The sequence below is a fragment of the Achroia grisella genome, unplaced genomic scaffold (assembly GCF_030625045.1).
Source record: "Achroia grisella isolate CSIRO2021 unplaced genomic scaffold, CSIRO_AGI_Agris_v1 utg1847, whole genome shotgun sequence".
NCBI lineage: Eukaryota > Metazoa > Arthropoda > Insecta > Lepidoptera > Pyralidae > Achroia > Achroia grisella.
Window position 1 is genome coordinate 1,210,579 of NW_026712687.1, and position 21,794 is coordinate 1,232,372.

General features: G+C 33.6%; 1 protein-coding gene across 1 annotated transcript in view; it reads right to left on the reverse strand.

The window, feature by feature from the left end:
• Window positions 1-21,794, reverse strand: part of LOC131841548 (matrix-remodeling-associated protein 5-like) — a 439,379-nt gene that overhangs the window by 375,154 nt on the left and 42,431 nt on the right. The window lies entirely within an intron of this gene.

The window sequence follows — 21,794 nt, forward strand, 5'->3', positions numbered from 1 at the left end:
AGATTATTATTATTATGCTGCAGTGAACCTAATTGCGACCTCTACATGAATGTATGTCTATGGATCGGATTGCTTATGTTATTATGGAAACTGGGACCTTCAGATTGTAACTTGAAGCAGCTACTATATTTATTACGGTTTAACCCATGTTCGCAGATCCTCAAATCGCACTTACGTCTAACTCTTTAATATAAATTATTCTTTGCGCGTTCTCCTAAGAATTTGCGGATTTATGAAGCTACGTGCTTAGTCTTAGGTTGTGACGCAAGTTTTGAGCGATAGCGGGGCAGAAATAGGTGACAGAGACCTCATCGGTTGACATTTATGAGAATTAAGATGTTATGACCCCATATCCAAAAATTTCACTAAAATCTCACCTCTCAGTGACAAACACAGCTCATAAAGTAAACGGATAAGAGTATAAAGAAGAAGAATAGTCATTACATAGAAGAGGTAACGCATCGCACTGTTATATAATATAATAACAAATAGAAAAGTTATATAAAATGCATTATCATTCCAAATTCAAAATTAATATAAGAAAAGAAATAATATAGATTGTATAATTTTTAAATAAATTAATAATAGAAATTTTAAATTTTGAATTCGAAAACAGAACACCGCTCAGTTCGAAAAGTCAATTTTTTTTTCAAATACTTAAGAAACCACAGAAGATATTGTAGAACTTTTTACTGAAACTGAACGTGTTTCAATAAATTGACAGTTTGATGTATACGTGACCGTGTATATATGATAGTGTAATAACTCCCCATCAGCAGTACTCGAAGAGCGATGAGGCGTATTAATTTCAAGACTCGGCGCTGTCAGCAAATACGTCCATTTATTTTCCATTAATTCCATCATGTCAGCGGTACTGATGACATTAACGTTACCCGACTATCGATCACTTTAGTAATTAATGAATGGTTTTTTTAATGGCAAATAAGCTGACGGCTTACCTGATGTGGTGTGGTGTTGACCGTCACGTTGGGGGGGAGGGGATTGTTCGTATTGTGAACTTTTTTAATATGGATGATAATAGAATGGTGCACCCGTCGGCGGTAACGGTTTACACTGGCGGGGCACCAGTGGAGGATGATAAGATGAGCATGAAGTCAGGTCAGTTAGCCCATAGTGACAAATTCACGAAGAATTTATGACGTTGGTTTCCAGGGGGAACCGCGTGGAGGTAAACCTGACATGGTACATTGCTAGCAATAAGTGCATCAATCCACATTACTAACAATCCCCTTTCCTCTCCCCCCCCCCGTAACCTCCGCGGTTACACCTAGAAAAGAAACCATCGTGATAAATGTATCACAAAACAGGAATGCCTGGTGAATTTGTTACGATGGCCTAACTGACTTGATCTCATGTTCATCTTATTATCCTCCATAGGTGCCCCACCAGCGTAAACCGTAGGAGCACTATTCCATTATCATCCATAAAAAAATCCGTAACGTCACCATGACCACAGTTGCCATTTCGGAACACTAAGATGACATGCATCTCTTATTTTGTAATTTGTTTGTGATAATTTCTAAATTTGTTATCCAAAATTTGTAAACCCGAATCATAGTTCAAGCTCAATAAACCAAGCACTGGCGGCTGGGGGGAAGGGTATTGTTAGTAATGTGAACTCATGACCCGATTACCAGCAATGTACCATGTCAGGTTGACCTCCACGCGGTTACACCTGAAAACCATCGTGATAAATTCACCAGTAATTTATAACGATAGTTTCCAGGTGTAAGGCTAACTGACCTGACCTCATATTCATCTTATCATCCTACACTGGTGCCCCGCCAGCGTAAACAGTTAGCGCAGGCAGGAGCACTATTCCATTATCATCCATAAAAAAAACCGTCACGTTACCATGATCACAATACTACTCATGAGTTGCCATTCCGGGAGACTAAGATGTCAGGCCTCTTATCCTGTAATTCATAGTTCAAGCTCAACACAGCAAACAGTGGCAGCTGAAATAGATGAGACTGAGGTACCCACGCAAACCACTTTTTACATTCTACCTCGGTGAAACGAAATGCGGCAAACATCTCGTGTGTTATTCGTTTGTTTTTCGATTAAAGTACTCGATAACGTTACAAGAAGTCGCACGATAATAGTGTTGACGGAAGTAAATAATATACAACTAATCCAGTCGCTAATTCGATAAACTCATTCGATAATGCTATATTGTTGAAATAAAATCGTTCAACTTTTACGTTGATATGTCAGGCGAGTTCATGCCTCAGGTAGTGTGCACGACTCTCCTTGTTATATTTTTCTTGTTCTATTATTTAAAATAGCATATTTCTGTTGTTATTGTATTGTCATTTATTGAATATACATCCTGAAATCTTTGTATTCATGAGAATATTCATTTGTATTGATCTAGCATGTACGGAATATACTCTATTACATACAAAAAATGTATTTCAGTATGTCCATCAGTTGTATAGTAGTCATAACAATCTGTGTTATATTTAGCACTAGATGGCATTGTATCAAGTGTCTAAAATTATTTATCTGAAATAATTCTAGGTACCTCAAAAGTAATATAATCTGCGTGGGTTTTTTCTTCTGTTACATATTTAAGCTGCCAAACAGCTAGCACTATAAGATGCCGTTAAAAGCTAAAATAAGGCAATAATTTTATAATATTAATATCCCTAGACAATTCACATAATATGAAAGCATATTACGCCTACCACAAATAAATGGGATAAGGAAGGAATGGAAAGCAGATGATGACGATGATGATGTAGATAATTCATCCCTAGATAATTCATACCCGAACCCGCAACCATCGGACATACAGTATGGTAAATCGCTAGACCACAGAGGCCGTCAACATTATGACATCTTGGTTCTCCGAAAAGGCAACTCTAGTGTGGTACCAGAGTCGTCACATGATGACTGGATGTCTCACACACCCCTATCCTCCCCACACACACATACACTTTGTCTAAATTTCATTAATTCTAATTTCTAAATTTGAATATTGTGAATACTAATACAATAGAATGAAATAAATAAAAAAAACTCAGTTCTCCGGAAAGGCAACGCATATGTGATACCAGGGACGTCTAATGATGATGGAATGTTTGTGGTCAGTACCAGATCATGTTTATGGGGGTTTAAGGGGATTTTCAGTTATATAAGTACTGTGTATTATATTATTTTTCTATTTTCATTTAAGCCATTCGAACTTAATTAAATAATGAAGTACTATCTCTTATTACTTAACCCGACTCCAATATCCAGGATTACTCGACAGTACCCTGGATTGCCCCAAAAATTGAGGAGAATTGCGAGAATGAGGCTCGAACGTGGATTCCGGGCGATATCCTTAGAAGCAGCCATTTTGTGAGTTTTATTTATGCTTCATTCTGAAATGAATTCGCTTATTTATCGCTCGGAGGGCCGGGGTTAAATGTATTTCGAGATTGTTCATTAATTGTTGAACATACCGAGAATATAGTCTGTGGCTCTATGTCGATAAAGCTAGCTATATAACAGCTATGTATATGGAATTTCAACCTTAAATTAATACACATAGAACTTAATATAAGTTGATTTAGTGTGACAAGATCGCGCTTCAATCTGTATGAATTTTAATGTGAAATATATGAGTAATTTCAAAATCATTATTACAATTGTTAGCTTTCAAATGCTAAGTGAAATGGATCGTTCGTTCACTGTGAAAACAATAACGATTCTCAATCATGATGCAGACGGATACAGATTCCAATATACAAGAATATTTATAACACAAACAGGAATTATATTACATGATTACTGTAAATAATGTAGAATATAATAATATAGTATCTTACAACAATTCCCATAATCTCTAGTACCCACGCTATGCTTAGCTTACACTAGATGGCGTTGCATTTAGTCCCAAGCTAAGCTACACTTGTGTTATGTGTACTATACCAGAGATATAGTATAGATACTAGAGATCTATACTAGAGATACCTTTGTGTACATAGAAAATACCCAGAGGAAGATGCGTGTGGGGAATCGAACCCTCGACCACTGGAAGTAAGGCTGTGTGCTAAACGCAGAATAACAGCGCTGTTACAGTAACATATCACAGCATATACAGTGTGTCATCAGTATTGCCAATTAATGATTTGAATAGTTTTATTGGTATTTGTAATCTTTTTTGTAGTCTCATGTTATTAACTGTCAAAAATTTCTTTTCTGTCTTTCCTTTCAAAACCGTTAACCATAGAAGCCGTTAATTGTATGTAAATAAAGATGATGTATAAATATACAATCCCCACTGTTATCCCAGATGGGGTTGTCAGAGAAGTTATTAACTGTCGACGTCATTGCGAACACAACATTTGGTATTCTCACATTTCGCTGACAATATTTGTACCGAACGTGGCAGAGAGCTAGACTACCGTCTCTTAGACTAGTTTGGTTTTTCGGAGTTCCTCTGTCGAGTTGACCATGCCTGTAAGTACCCGTCTACTAGGCGAGGTAGGCAGGTAGAATAGGTGAAAGAGTGCTACCCACGCAGACTTTATATGTAAGCCTATCTGTGGTATTTGAGTGACTAGCCTGCATGGCAATAATTGTTCATGCATGGGATTTTCATTTAATGTTAGACATAGACACATACATAAGTACAGAATGTAAATAAACTATATAAAAAAAAAAGAAATTCAATTGAGATTCTTGCCAGTTGCTCAATTGAATCTTTATTGTATCTGGACGTTAGATAAAAATATATAATACAAAAACTAAGTAGCTATTACTACCTACTAACTACGAATAAATTATTTATACTTTGATTTGATTCCATTATTTACATGTAATTAAAACAATATTACTTTTCTATTCATACTAGTAGTTTACATAAATACAAGGGTTGAAATTCGACTATAATAAAAAATACAAAAAGATTTTTGAACCAGCAATAACAAATAAACAAAATAGTACATGCATGTGTGGTTCAAATACATGGTAATGTGTGTAATGTTTTTTTTACTGCTTCAATGTATTTTTAGGCATGATTTAAAAAAAATATCATTCTGTACTCCTTAACTATATAAACTTTAAACTTATTTCCAAGTCTTCTTTTAAAGTATTGTTTTCACGTATTAATATAATAATTATAAATACACCCAACCTGATTCTTTCTAACCAGGCCAATATAAATTTAATGTCAATGAATTTAAAATGTGTTTACATAAATATGCCACACATTTCACTTACGACCTTTCTATTCCATATGTGACATACACTGAATTAAAAAAAAACTTTTTTACCAACACGATATCGGACGGGAAAGTAAACTTAGACAGGAAGTTGGTTTATAATTCAAGGAAATGTGTCAAGGGGTGAAACTTTCTTTTCCGTATGTCAGTAGACTCTACATAATATATATATATATATATACGAAACATACAATTTTGTAATTTCTTATTTATGAATTGTAAATCGGTTGTAATTTCTTTTCCAAGTTACTTTTTTTACCGAAGTATACTTTGTCCAAAGTCGTCTACGTGGACCTGTTGCGCCCCTTTTCTTAATATAATTGGAAAGACATACAGCTGAAGGCTTCCTGATGGTAACTGGTAACTGTCGCCTATAGAATTCGCCACGATGGGTTAACTAACCTGACCCCATGCTCATTTATCACATTTTACAAAGCAAGCCATTTTTGTATGGATGATAATAGAATGGTGCATCGGACTGCACTAAGAGTTTACGCTAGCGGGGCACCAGTGGAGGATGATAAGATGTCAAGTTAGTTAGCTAAATCACCAGCAAATTCACCAGGAATCATTATGTTTTCTAGGAGGATACCCGTGGAGATCTAACTAACATGGTATATTGACAATACGGATTGTAGTCCAGATAACTAATAACCTCTCCCCAAAAGCAAGCTATTTGGCCATTGAAACGAGAGGCTGAGGTATCTAGATGGCTTTTTACAAAAACTATTTCTACATCAAAAACAATAGAAAAGTTGAGAGTATAAAAGGATGTGATATGGTAAATCTACATGGTACAGAGGCATGGCCTTAGACCTGATCTTTAGGTTTACTTAGGTGCAGCAAATTTAAGTACGTACTCAAAAAAAAATTCCAAATTTAAACCTTATAGGCAGGCTTCAAACATATAACTTTCACTTTCGCGTCACGAATAATAGTAACAAATCGTTACACACCCAAAAAACCTACCAAGAATCGCCCTCCGAACGCGTAACACTATTTTTCACTAGCGACATACCAGCACAGCGGATAGCGAAGTAGTGTAACTCGAAAATATCACATTTTTCATTGTAACATTGATAGCAGTGATGGGAATTCATTTGGTCGTAAATGATTGATGATACGACCATTTATTCTCGATCACACGTGATTTACATGAATAAGGTCAGGCATGTTCAACGTTATGTTTAAGGAGTAGTAAAATGCTAAGTACCTTCCGCGTGTCTGATCAAGGGTGCCATAAATCAATTTACGTCTTTACAAGTTGGCGTTTAAGGATATTTATCTGACTACCAGGCAAACAGGGTGAGTTTTGGGGTCGATATGTTCTGGGTGTTTGGCGCAACACGTAATAGAGGAATTGATGGATTTTAATATATATATATATATATCATTATTAGATTGGTTTTAAATGCGGTTATAATCAAATGTTTTACAAATTAGTTAATCTATTTAATTATGTAATATCAATAACCCTGAAAAATTGACACAGCGCCATGTAATAGTCTAAACAGAGCTAGTGTTGTAGGTACTAGATAACTAATAGAAATATTAAGATACTTACATTTTATTTGTAAATACATACATAATATACATAGAAAACGCCCAAAACTAATACAACGCTTCCGCCTTTTATAAAATACATTTTGTTCGACAGTAGGGTAAAAAATGCTAGAAGCTGTCAAAAAATTGTGAATGTGTAGTTGTTTAGCCCCATTAGGTTCACTTGTTTCATATAGGTTGTGAGAATAAAAATGGATAGCTTAGACAATGGCATCGACTTGAATACTATCTTATAAGATCTTATAAATCTTTTAAGAAAAATTGAAATTTGTAAACTTTCCAACACGTTCCCAACTTTTCCACTAAAGCCCAAATGGCTTCTTTGAAAACCTCAACTTATCTATATCGAATGAATATTAATATTTGTAAAAAATAAATGTTCATTTTTTGACTTATGCACTTTTACATTGTAACAATTAGTTCACCGCTGGGTCATTCCGAACAGAGTAGATCAATGCCGAAGAACCCCGTAAAAAACTTAACCATATTCAAACCGTTTCACGAAATAGAAAAGATTCGTGACCCCCCTTGTGTTCCAGGCGTCCATAGGCTACAGTAACCGTTTACCATCAGGTGGGCTGTAAACTTGATTGCCACCATCGTTATAATAAAAAAAATTGCCTAATGTACAAATTACTATTATCGTAATTAGGAATAGTCCTATTATTTTAACAATCTGCTTCTGTACATATATTTATTTCATGTTTTTCGAAATAATTCTAAAGGTTTGGATAAAATTTTATATTCAGATAAGGTAAAGTATCATACATAAAATTAAACTATTAAAAAAACTGTTCGCTCGTTCATTTACGTGTATTTTATTTGTTATTGACATTTTTTATATAACTGAAATGGCGAATAAGCTGTTAACCCACTTGACGGTAAGTGGTAACTGTCGCCTATATACATGAATAGCACTACGGCCATACGAGGACATACGGTTATACAGGGGAACTAAAATGTACCCTACATCCGAAACACAGCTTACAAAGCAAGCTGTTTAATGGCTACAGTAGGTATACAGAGTTAAAAGTAGACATGTTACTACGAAGTCTACATAGACGTTGTTATCAAAGAAAGTTTATGACACAAACGTCCAACACACATACGTACATAATGGATAGACTTTACAAATCATTTCCCACAGCGACATCAACTCTGAACAATCGATTTGAAAGTTCCATTCGTTCTAGAAGTTGAAACAAAGCCGTGTCTCTCAGGTCATTTGGCAGTGCTATTTGCGAGGTAAATCTAGAAGAATTTCTTTAAACAAACTCCGAGCTACAAGTCGTACGGTGAGAAAGTTTTTATTATGGCTACTTTAATTTTCGTAGTTCGCTGTTAAGTTTTCTGTTATTTGGCGGTTTAGTACGTTAAACAAATCGGAACAATAACTACTATAAACCAGTCTATATTTAAATCGACTATTTTATTTTTATTTATTTACTAGTTGAGCCTCGCAACTTCCTCTGCTTTTCAATTCCTCACATTTTGCAATATTTTTCATTGCAGCTACGCTTCTATTGGTTCTAACGTAATGTTATATAGCTTAAAGCCTTCCTCGACAAATGGACTATCCAATACAAAAATAATTTTTCCATTCGAACCAATAGTTCCTTAGATTAGCGCGTTCAAACAAACAAACTCTTCAGCTTTATAATATTAGTATAGATTTAATTCGGATTACATCCATATGGTGTTAGTAAACTAATAAACTATGTTAGTAAATTATAATATACAGAGATATGCTCTCAGTTCATATATGAGTCCACATCTAACTCCACGAAACACTGGGTCCACAGCAGTGCAACCAACCAGTCCAGTGCCTACGGAGAGGATAATCTGACATATTTGATAGTTGTTAGAAGGCTGTTTGCATTAAATATGCTATTATTTGAGTGTACTCAAACATATTTTTTGTGTGGAAACATCTTCAAATACCGTACCTCCGCCGGATGGGTGAAGAGGGTATGTGTGGGATTCTTACCCACTAAAAACCTACGACAGTACCTACAAGCGCCATTATTCATTAGAATGTTGTCAGTTTATAAATATTTACTGTTGGCAAAATTCAAACTCAACAGGTTCCGGTCTAAATCTGCCTAGTACATCACTACGCTCTTATACTACCTACCTACATAGTAAGAGAATATTATTTTTTGATAATAAATATAAAAATAGATAGACAGAATATAATATATTTTCATAATACAATCATAGTAGATAGGTTGTACCTATCTAATTAATGAGTAAACTAAACATATGTGTATAAATACAAAGAGCCTTGAAAAAATTGCTTTCAGAAATAAGGGCTTATTGCTGAAAGCAATTTTTTCAAGGCTCGTTTTAAGAAAAAAAATAAGGATCGGCAACGCGCACGTGACATCCCTGATATTTCAAGCATCCATAGGCTACGGTAGCCGATTACTATCACATGGGCCGTCTGCTTATTTGCCACCTACGTAGTATAAAAAAAATAAAAAATATAATTATTAAACAACCTTTGTGAGAATAATTACGCAAAAATCATCTTCCGTCCACTTACTATGTGAAATGTGAAAATAATTGTAATATTAAGCCTTGAATGAAGATACCAGGCTACCCTGTGCAGTATGAGATAATTTTTAAATATTAAAATTCATCCCACTTGACCCCGAATGAAGGATGAATAAATTAAATGTGTAAAAGGAAAATAATTCCACATTCATTTTTAATGTCAAATCTCGCTTTTGCTAAAGTAGTGTTTGTACCATGTTTGTGTTTCTTTTGTTTTAGACTCTTAACTCGGATTACTAAATATACCCACAGATTATAATACAAGTAGCGTCTGTTCCAACCATGACTTTGGCAATATCAACGGAACTCCGATGGAACCATTGTATAAAAAAAAAGTTTTTTTACTGTCAAGAATAAGGAAGCGGGAAACCTGAAAGTTGCAACTGTCGCCTGTATAAGAGAGCCACGGTATACGTCATCATGTTATCATTCGTGAGATCTAAGATTTTTTTTATTCGATGATGATGAAATAGTGCACCCGTCTGCGCTAACGGTTTACAGTGGTGACCCAGTGGAGAACATGAAGTCAGATCAGCACCCGTCTATGCTAACGGTATAACCTGACAAGTCACCAGTAGAGGATAAAAAGTTAAACGTGAGGTCAGGTCTGTAGGCCCATCGTGATAAATTCACTAGGACTTTATCAGGATGATTTCTAGGGGGAATCGCATGGCACATTACTAGCGATGGGCTCTACAGTCCACATAAATAATCACCTCCTCCCTCCAAACTAAAATATTATGCCTCATCATTTTTAGGCTATATCTCGACCCGAAACACTGTTTATAATCCACGCCGTTTGGCGAGTGAGACTGAAGTACCCTAACCACAAGACTTTTAGAAAATGTACCATAAATCATATAAAAGTAAGATCTTTTTTTTTATTTACTTTGACATACCTCATTGTCCAGTCAATATACACCTTAGAACGACGATGAGCTCGTTGCGGCTGACAGAAATGGGTGAGATGGAAGTACCCAAGCAGACGACTTTATATGTTTAGTCTACAGCAGAAAAATCGACTAAAATATAAAATGTAATGACTAAAACTAGTTTTTGTTGTAAATTTCCAAATTTAACCCTATTGAAGAGGGCAACAAAAGATAATGTAAACATAACACTTCCTTCATACGTAACAGTTTCAATCAGTAGTCAATTAAACATGAATTCAGCCTTAATTTTCCGTGGCGGGCCCCTCCCACGTTATGTACAATGAAAACAATATCCTTTCATCTACCGTAATCGAGTCATGTCGGAGTCCTCCCATATTTACTATGGGCTGAACAAACATCCCAAAAGGGGCATTTTCCAACGGTTTGAAAGGGTTGGAAAGGGTTAGGCGAATCTTTATGTAGAGCTTTTCGGCTTACCCCGGATTTCTGAACGAAGGTCTCCTCAATCGCTTTATTAACTCACCTTTGAGAACGTGTGATGCCTGATATTGAAAATAAAACGTTTCCAACTCAAATGATGAAAGCGAAAAACGGGGTAATCCGTTTTATAAGTGAAATAGGTGGTATAAGGTTTTGTTGGAACTGAGCTGATATAAGATGTCCTTATACATTTGTATATCTATATATTGAAAAAGCTGAGCCCTACGGCTACACTTGCCATTCAAATTAAAAGAAATGCGGGTTGGTCTCGTATCCTTACTGCATAATATCGTAACACTCTATTTCTTACTCTATTCATTCTGACTTGTTACTGTTTTCTCAGCTGTTGTTTAAATTAATGTTTGTTCATATGTTGATTAAAGAAATTGTTATTTATCACATATCCTTATTAACTGCATCACGCCATCACCCTACTTCTTCTTCTTATTACCATCACCTTACTTTCTTCTACTCTTTTCAATCTGACTTTTTATTTTTTGCTCATCTCCAAAAGATAGATTCATAGTCTCCCTCAAAGAGCTATCAAATGCAAAAAAAGTGTTTTTATCCGACTTTTAGTTACTGCGTTTAGAGCGTTCATACAGAACTTGTAATCTATAATATATATTAGTATACAGACTATGGAGACATGTTTATAAGAGACGAACTTCTTAGCATTCCATGGATTCACCGCGCGGGAGTCGAGCCTATCGTGTGGCAGAGAGGGAAACTCCGAGCAGTTCCCGGAGCTTATGATCCGGGTGTAGCTTAGGGGGCCTCTTTGACGACGTACGTCAACACTGACCTTACTCACTGCGCAGCCAAATCTTGCAGGAGCCTTCTAGTGCTAGTAGTACACGTTGTAATATGTAACTTACTGCAGTTCTAGACAGGCCAATATCTTTCAGATTATAGAGATTTCGCTAGTATAACTCTCGATACCACTTCAACTGCATATAAATATTTCGTTAATTTGTTTATTAGTTTGTAATATTGATTTCTCTTTACCGATAACTAGCCGTAACCGCAACTTTGTTCGCGTGGAATAGATGACGAATGACGAATTTTTTTATCTTCTTTGGGGTAATTTTTTTACAAAATTGTAATGTCAGATTTATTTATATTTAATGAACAGCCTAAAAATAAGTTTCAAGCTTCTAGCTTCAAAAATGACGTTGTTACCATACAATCTTTCATCTCCTCTTTCAACCCCTTTTTGTCATTAAAAAGTAGCCTATGTCCTTTTTGCGGGTCTATACCACCTGTGCTGTAAATTTCATTTAAATCCGTTTAGTAGTTTTGTAAGAGCGACAGATAAACAGGCAGCTAGACTTTAGCATTCATAATATCAGTAAGGATAAATAAACTACTAAATAAAACCGGAATCGCAGGCAATAGTTAGTATAAAACATACAACCCTCTCACCTGTTCCTGATTCCGTTTCCTCATGCTACATTAGAAAACGTGCAAATATCAAGCGGCCATATCGACCCTTGTCGAACAAAGATGTTTAGGGCTGAACATAAAATGATTTCATTGTTAAAATATAACGTCTAACCGAAGTGCCCAATATTTGCTTAGTCAATAGAAATAAAAATAACATTTATTTTTATTTTTTTATTGTAATAAAGATTATTTTTAATTTTAAGTATCTTTTTATCAACCACTCATTCGAAATGCAGTTTCTATACTATAAGAATGTGTAAGGTATACGCCTGTTGTTCTTTTAAACAAATGTTGTACAAAACTTTACATTTACAAACCAAACATTTTTAAGTCAAAATATCTGTAAATGCATACGAAATAAGACAATTTCATTAGAATCAAAATATAATTAGTTGAGTACTTAAACATACAAATAATCGTACTAATATTATAAATATGAATCTGTTTGTCTCTTTGTTCCCTTTTCACTCGTAACAGATCTTAATATTTGACGTGAAAATAAATTGAATAATGAGGCTTTTACCTAAATTCATGCAGGCAAACAGCTAGTAGATAATAAAAAACTCATCTAAAAAAAAACATGAAATGGAAATTATTGTATTTAATTGCTGAAATAATTATCTGTACAATGTAGCTTGTGTTTAATTTTACGCATAATATGAATAGCATTGATAAAATGTAAACAATATTATAAAATTGACGAGAACAAATGAAATAATAAAAAAAAATCGATTAAGTAACCGTTACTTAGGCAGTTAAGTAAGGATTAACTGGGAGTTTTGTAACAATCACACCTAATATTATAAAAGGGAAAGTAAGTGTGTTTATTACTTAATAATCATCAAGAAATTTAACATATATTTCATGAAGAATTTTTTATTCTAGTCACTCATAGTCACGTAGACGTAGTCGCCGACAAAACTTAGTGTTACACAAAGTCGTCGTCAATATTTGTTAACATCAACGATCCAAACATAAATTTGTGAAAATTCAAAGCTATTGGTTGCAATTCGATCTTGAGATCGTGCAAAATAGACGAACGTATCGATTGAACTGTCACCGCGTATAACATATGAACAGATGCGATGTATCTGGGATACAGTAACGCGACACTACCTTTACGCAATACAAATTATGCCGACACCACAGTTTAGAGATGTTACACAACTTATATACCGAGTATTATATAACTAGTTCGGTATCTGTAACGAAGCACCGTTTTTAAAGTAACTGGAATAATAAACGGTTTTTAAGTTAATGACTCATCAAATTGGTAAATTGTCACCATACATGAACAGTACCATAGAGATTACGTTAGCATCTGTTGCTCGTAGTATCCCTGAATCATTATCAGTCCTGAAGAGTAAGACATCACGCCTCCGTAACCTGTATTATAGTGAAATAACAGGTTTTGTTTTTCTTTAGTGTATATCGTTTTAAGACACGACTCACGTTTTAGATTAAGACTTCTACAAAAACATATCTTACTAAGTAAGCTGCTTGGCTGCTGAAAAGGTGAGACAGAGGTACCCACGCAAATAACCTTGTACAAAGTCTAACCAGATAACCGTACCGTATCGTTACTTACGCTTGTAGTTACTAGATACTTAGATACTGCAGTAACTTAGTGACAATAGTTATCTCTGTTTTCTAGTTCTGCCATACGCTATACTATTTTTGACGTGACTCTACTTAAAAATGAAATTATTAAACACTATTCACGGCTTAAAATAAAACAAAAACTGGAACAGGTCAAGAGGCTTTATTTTAGTTCCATTCAAAACAAGAAACGTTGTAACTAGTACCAATTGTAACTGTTACTTTTACATCTCTACCACAGATACAAACAGTATCTATTATATATTCTGTGCTATAGAATACGCACTAACATATACGATATCTCCACTCTCAGGGGATTCACGAAGAATCATAGCGGGGGAAATATTGGTTCACCTTCACGACTGTAATCTAAGATGGAGTAGTCAGTGGTATTGTCAACTGTCTTTATTTATTTATTGACATCAAAACTAAGCGGGCCTTACAGCTTCCCAATATGCTGACTTAGGAAAAATATACAAAAATATCATATATTAATAATTGTATACTAAAACAAAAATGTGTATATTAAAACAATAACAACGTAAAATTTTAAGAATTATTCAGGTAATCCATAGCCATTCTGCTAAAATTCAACAAGTCAGGTGTATGTCCAGCTCAGGAAATCGATTAAGCACTCCATTGAGTGTTTATATAATATATGTAACATTCTAATTCTGATAGTGGGTTCGATTCCCGCACAGTAAGAACATTTTTAATCACGTATATATTTACATATTGGTCTAAGTTACTATGTATATTTACAAAAGTATGTATTTATGTTTTTCTATCAGTTGTGTGAGATGCTCTGAGTTATTATTATTATTTAATACGATATAAGTATCTTGTTACGGTATAATTAATATGGACTATTAACAAAACTCAAAATACGGAAACGTCAAGACCAAAAACGTCCTCAGGCGAGATTGTTTACTCAGAAAAATAAACGATTATTTATCAGTAATTCCCGAATGAATTTAAACTCACTCGTAAGGCGTTAAAGTGCAAAATACATATCTCCAAAATTAAATTTCATGAGAACATAATTTGTAAAACACGTTTTTTGTCGCGTCGACCGTTTCCTTCGCTTAATTAATGTAATTGTCACTGAAAAAGATGATTTTGATAGTTGAACTGAACATCTAACATCGGTGTGATATGAGGAAATTTCTAGATTAATATAATTAATAATCTGATATTTTAATATGGCAATACCTCCGATTTCGAGCACGTCGAATCTAGAATAGCGCGTATTATTTTAGCGTTTTTAGTCCAATAAGAATCAATAATATCTATATGTTAATAAAGTTGTCAAGTTTTTGTTCTTTGTTTTATATCGCATTAGCATTTTTATTTACTGTTTTTATAAAAAATAAGTATAACCACTATATACGTGGTACACCGCTAGGTCTCGGTGGTTAAGCAACATAGACTTACCTCCAATAACTACGGTTTCGATTCTCGCACGATACAAATATTTATATCTACGACTTGTTATATCTCTAAGTTAATGGTTGTTTATATTTTAAATGCATAATACAAAATACTTACATCCATTTTGTATTTTATTTGAAAAAGTTTTAGCGCCTATTTTGTATTGCAAAGGTAAAATACGAAATAGTTTTTCATTTTGTATATAAAATACTAAATGATTAATCCGTATTTTCAAAATAATTAATTAATAATAATAATAATATCAGGACAATTCACACAGCGCCATCTAGACCCAAGTTAAGCTAGCTAAAGCTTGTGTTATGGGTACTAGATAACTGATACAAATACATAGATACGTTTTTTTTTCGTAAATAGATACATATTATACATAGAAAATACCCAGACCGACACAAACAATCATATCATACTCATGAATACAAATGTTTGTGCCGTGCGAGGAATCGAACCCGCGACCATCAGAAGTAAAGCGGTCTGCTACACCGCTAGACCACCGAGGCCGTAATTAATTCTTTATATTTGAAATCCAAAATATTTTAGTTATTTTAGTATTTGCATTTTCTATTTAAATTCATTTTTAACCTGTTTTGCAAATATTCGTTAATACGTTAATACGAGTGTTTATTACATACCAACTCTATGCATATACTTACAAAATAAAATATAAGAATTTGTATTGTTTTGTTATCTCTTTTGCATATATATTTACAAAACAAATATATTTAAGAATTTGTATCAGTTATGATAGTATGCTGAAATACATTTTTTTATAAATACATACATAATATAAACAGAATACACCTAAGTGTATTCTGTTTATATTACATACCCATGAATACTGCAACTGATAGACATGTCAGAATCAAACCCGCGACCATCTGAAATAATACGGCGCTAAACCGCTGAACCATCGAGGTATTCTTTAGTATTAATTAGGCAAATCCAAATATAGCAGCAATTAAATGTGTTTTATAACCAGATAATCTGACCACAAACTGTGATAATCAATTTACTTGGCTCTCTGTCGGATATTTACGAAATATTTTTTACCTAATCGGTTAGTGATTTAATGTATTCCGGTAACGTAAATTAAATATTAATATGAACAATTATATTTTTACAGTCCACATTTGCTGGTAATAAATCGGAATTTATAGTTTTCGTCTGCGCCCGCCGTCTCGAGGGTGTCGTAAAAATAAGGAGATTGCTTACCTGAAACAAAATAACACTTTTATAGTTATGTTGAGATGAATCTATCCATATATTAAGACAGTCACGTCAAATCACGGCCCGCGGGCCGTATGCGGCCCCGAACTTTTTCACTAAGAGACGCAATCGCATATTTATCGCATATATATTTAATAAACGAATATTTTAAATGAAATGTTATAGTAATACAGTATTTTTTTTATGTTGAGATGAATCTGTCGATATATTAAGACAGTCACGTCAAAGATACAGGCCGCGGCCGCATGCGAGCCCGGGCTGTATCACTAAGGCGCCAATCACATATTTATCGCATATATACTTAATAAACGTATATTATATACTACTAGCTGTCCGGGGAAACGTTGTTTTGCCTTAAAATAAAAAAAAATTAGGGTTGGACTACCCTTAACATTTAGGGGGATGAAAAATAGATGTTGGCCGATTCTCAGATCTACTCAATATGCTCAAAATTTCATGAGAATCGGTCAAGACGTTTCGGAGGAGTATGGGAACGAAAACTGTGACACGAGAATTTTATATATAAGATATATAAGTAATGAAATAAATAAAAGTTTATAGTAATTGAGTACATTCTTTATGTTGAGACGAGATCTTTGACATGATCGCCTATGGATAGATTCCATATATTAAGGCAGGCATAGAACCAAAGATACGGCCCGCGGGCCGCATCCGGCCCCCAGACTGTATCAATAAGACCCACAATCGCGTGATGATTTTTAAAAACCATTTATTATATACTTTATAATTAAATAAATAAAATGTTATATTCATTCTGTACAATATTATTTCAATCTGGCTTACTTACATTCTAAATATAATATATGGCCGTCTGTAAAATTGAATTTGCCACCTCTGTGTTAAGGGTTTATTATGAAAAATATTAGGGATTGTCTTGTCTGTTTGTATTTATCTACTTTTGAATATATAAATTTTATGAGGATCAGTTGAGAGGTCTGAAAGATAATGTTACAGCGATATATTAGCGAGTTAGAAGAAAATTTATATCATGTCAATGTTATTTTATTATTCCATAAATACTAGTAGATTTTTTTCATGTAATTTGTATGGCAGGTAAGTTGATGGAACGTGATGGTAAGACGGAGGTGGTAACAGTCAACTATATATATGAACTTACGAAATTACGTTATTATTAACGCCATGATACCACTCATGCTATTTTATCATACATATATACATACATCTGTACGCAAATGGGATAAATAGATACATATTTGGAATTGTCGCATACCAACCGGATTTTGCTACTACCAGGCTGCAAACTTACATTAATATAACAGACTACACAAACACTTCATATCATATTTATTATTATAGTAAATAGTGTCTTATGTGTGCCACATACCTATTCTATTTACATAAGACCTCTCTTCTAGATTGTCAGTAAGAGATTGCTTGTAGCGATAAGGCCGCCTTTTGTAATTACTTTACTATTTACTGTATTTTCTTATTGTTTCTTCTGTGTACACAAGAAAGAGATTTATCATTTATTATTATTATTACTATACAAATGTAACGGTCTACCACCGGATTGTCGTCCTCTACTTTATCAGCCGCAAGTCCGAATCATCAAGCATTGTAATTCCGGAGAAATCCGTGGTGAAATCTAGTGGTCAAGATCATTTGTCGTGGACCCTTCATGCCTTGTCATTCCTAAGGACTTATGGGTTACATAAGTCCTTAGGAATGACAATTGAATGATTTAAATTACGGAGGCATATGATTATCATCATCATCATCATCTCAGCCCGGAAGACGTCCACAGCTGAACAAAGCATATGGTTATATGCCTTCGTAATTTCAATGATTCAATTTGGAAAAGAACTGGACACATTTTTTGTTGTGAAAAAGTTCGACTGTAAATTTTTCACGACTATTTAAAATTGTTCACAATACCTTCCGTGCCTTGCTATTCCTAAGAACTAATGTAACCATACCACCTCCATAATTCCTACCCTTCAAATAGAAACTACATATATTAAAGCTTTTTCGCGGTTATTTATAATTGTCTATATTACACAAAGGAGATATTTACTATGACAATATTGTTTAAGAGCTCACGATATTTGAAACAATGAAAAAAAAGATACATATACATAGAAGTAATTAGTAAATATTTGGAATGTGTATACACATGCATACATGCACATATAAATATAGATATACACAATAATGGTACATAAAGTTACATTACAATACTGTTAATATTAATATTTAGACGCTCTTACAAACGTGACTGATCTCAGCATCATAATATCGGGAACTCTTAAATCATCGTAATTATCTCGTTTATACAATGTGTACAATACTAAACAACTTTGAAAAAATATCAAAACGGTACACAACTTTGAACGAACTGTTAGGCGGCAAAAATATGTGACTTTGTACAGAGTAACTTGAAGAATTGCATAGAACAAGAATAATGGAACACTTACTCTGTTCCATTATTGTTATAACTTGACAGGAGATTGCGTTGCTATTCTTACACAGAAACATCTCTCGAGATTTACATATCTGTAATGTAGATCTTGAGTTATTAATCTCTGAAGTTTGCCAAATTTGTGAAGCATGGATACGGAACAAAATGATATATTACCTACATATTACAATTTCGCTCCGAAGACAGACGTTGTCGTTAGCAAAAATTACAAGGGTTCCACGTAATTTACCGCGGTACCCTAACTAATGACGGTCGTACGGATGAGAGCAAGTCGAAATAATAAAAGGGACATTGTATTAATTATTCTGTCCTCTTTCAAAACATAATTCTGTTGAGGTTTACATTTTTTTTCCCGAAAATAATTATTGTTATTGCTGCGCCCACGTGGGTGTTTTGCCTTTTCAGAATTAATATGTAGCTTATTAACATTAAAAAAAAAACAGAATACCACTACATTATAAAGGATCATCTATTTCGATCGCATCTTGTTTTGGAAGCTACCTTTCCTTTGTAGGTGAGATTAAGAAATGAAATGTATTGTTATAATTGAATACTTCGAATAAATTAATTGCTCTATTCCATATATTTTTTTTTATACTGCTATAGTCGCAAGCTATAGTGGCAAGTTACATTTAAATCTTATAGAACACATATTCATTTCAGAAAGCGGTGACAGAAAAACAATACTTTTACTTTTTTACCTATTGAAAATGAATATTGTCGGCTCTGGATACATTTCTGGATACATGGTCTAACCAAATCTAAATATATATAACTCAAAGGTGACTGACGTAGTGATCTATCAACGCACAGCCCAAACCACAGAAATTTGGCATGTAGGTAGATGTTATGACGTAGGCATCCGCTATGAAATTTTGATTAATTCTACCCCCAAAGGGATGAAATAGGGGATGAAAGTTTATATGAAACTTTGTCAATTTTGATCGTGAGGCATCCGACTAAGAAAGGATTTTGATAAATTCCACCCTTAAAGGGATAAATTAACGCGAGCGAAACCGCGGCCAAAGCTAATACATAATATATATATATAGAAAACACTTAGACTGATACAAACAATCATACTCATGAGTACATGTTAATGTTTGCTTCGTCAGAAGAATCGAACCCGCGAACATCAGATGCGGTGTACTAAACCGCTGGTCTCGCTAGACAGTCTTAACTTATATATACAGTATAAGTGCTTTATTTCTCCGGAAATGGAACGCGTAAGTCATTTTTTTTTAATTATAGGTAAAGTATATAGCCGTCTTGTCCTCGCTTTTTGATATGGGTAATGAGACATTGATATTTGCTAAGAAAATTGTAAATACTGACACTCAAATATCAACTAACGGGAAGCGCTACAGGGGAAACGCAAGAGTGGTAATACGAGTACATTATAACGCGATCTGCGTGATGTTCACGTCTACATATAGGCGATAGTTAGTAGGGCTGTCAGTTTGTTTGTTTGTAACACTTTATTGTACAGTAAATACATTTAAATTAACTAAAGATATGATTTAAAAAAAATTTAGTTGTACAAATGAGGGATTTATTCCAGTCAACCTTTGAATGAATGAAAGGAATTGTGGAGTGGTGGAAATATATATTACATATACATATAATGACAATAACAACAAAGGAAAAAGAAGCAAACGCATTATATCTAACTATAATATATAACAACTAGAATATTAAATAAATATTTAAGTATAATATATAAATATTTAAATATACCTATATATAAATAAAATAATAACTATAATAATAAAATAAAAAAACAAGTATGCGGACGAAAATGGTGTCGAGTTTGTGACTTTGAATTTAAATAATCTCTTATATAAATGAAGAAAAGGAATCTTAATAAAATTTATTGTGATGATATTCTGTAACACGAGGATGGACATAAACTATCTTTTATAACAACCACAGATTAGTTATTTAGTACAGAAGGGGATGAAAGTTTGTGCCTACAAAGTCGCAGGTAAAGGTCACAGTAAACATATACATAATATAGGTAGTATATACATAATCAAATTCCTTTTATTTTGTATTTGCATAAACGAGTATTATTTCCCAATACGTCGAAAAATAAAAAAAAATACATTAATTACAAACCGTATTCGTAATAACATGGTGTTATAATGCGAAACGGCCAACAGCAAAATAAAATCTATATATACATAGCATAAAAGCTATTTTAATACACGTTTAATTTATCCAATTTAAAGTCCAAAATGGGTTTTGACAGACAGCATAATTTCGTGTTCAAAAACATATGTTTAACTATAGTTACCAAATTACATCTATTTAATGTACATTCGTGGAGAGAAATGTTTTATCTTGTATAATTTTCTTAAGTACTTACTAAGCATATATAAGTCAAGACTGTGTAGCGAGACTGGCGGTTTAGTATCTGATGGTCGCGGGTTCGATTCTTCGGACGAAGCAAACATCAAAATGTATTCATGAGAACGATTTTTTGTATTACTCTGAGTGTTTTCTATATATATTATGTAGTAGCTGTGCCCGCGGTTTCACCCGCGTTTTTTGTTTAAATTTATACCTTTTATTAATCTGATGTATAAGCTATATTACTGTAAAGTTTCATCAAAATCTGTGCAGAAGTTTTTATGTGAAAGAGAAAGAAACATCTATACATACACATAAACATTTGCGTTTATAATTAAAATATATATTAATAAGATGTATTCACAAAAACATGTATTTCTATCAGTTATCTAGTCCATTTTAATTATAATTTAAGGAAAACCAACATAAGCCTTATCTTGGGACATGTTTATATTTTATTGCGCACAATACACCAATAAGCCTTATCTTGGGACTAGATGACATTTTGATATTATTATTATTATAGGCGAC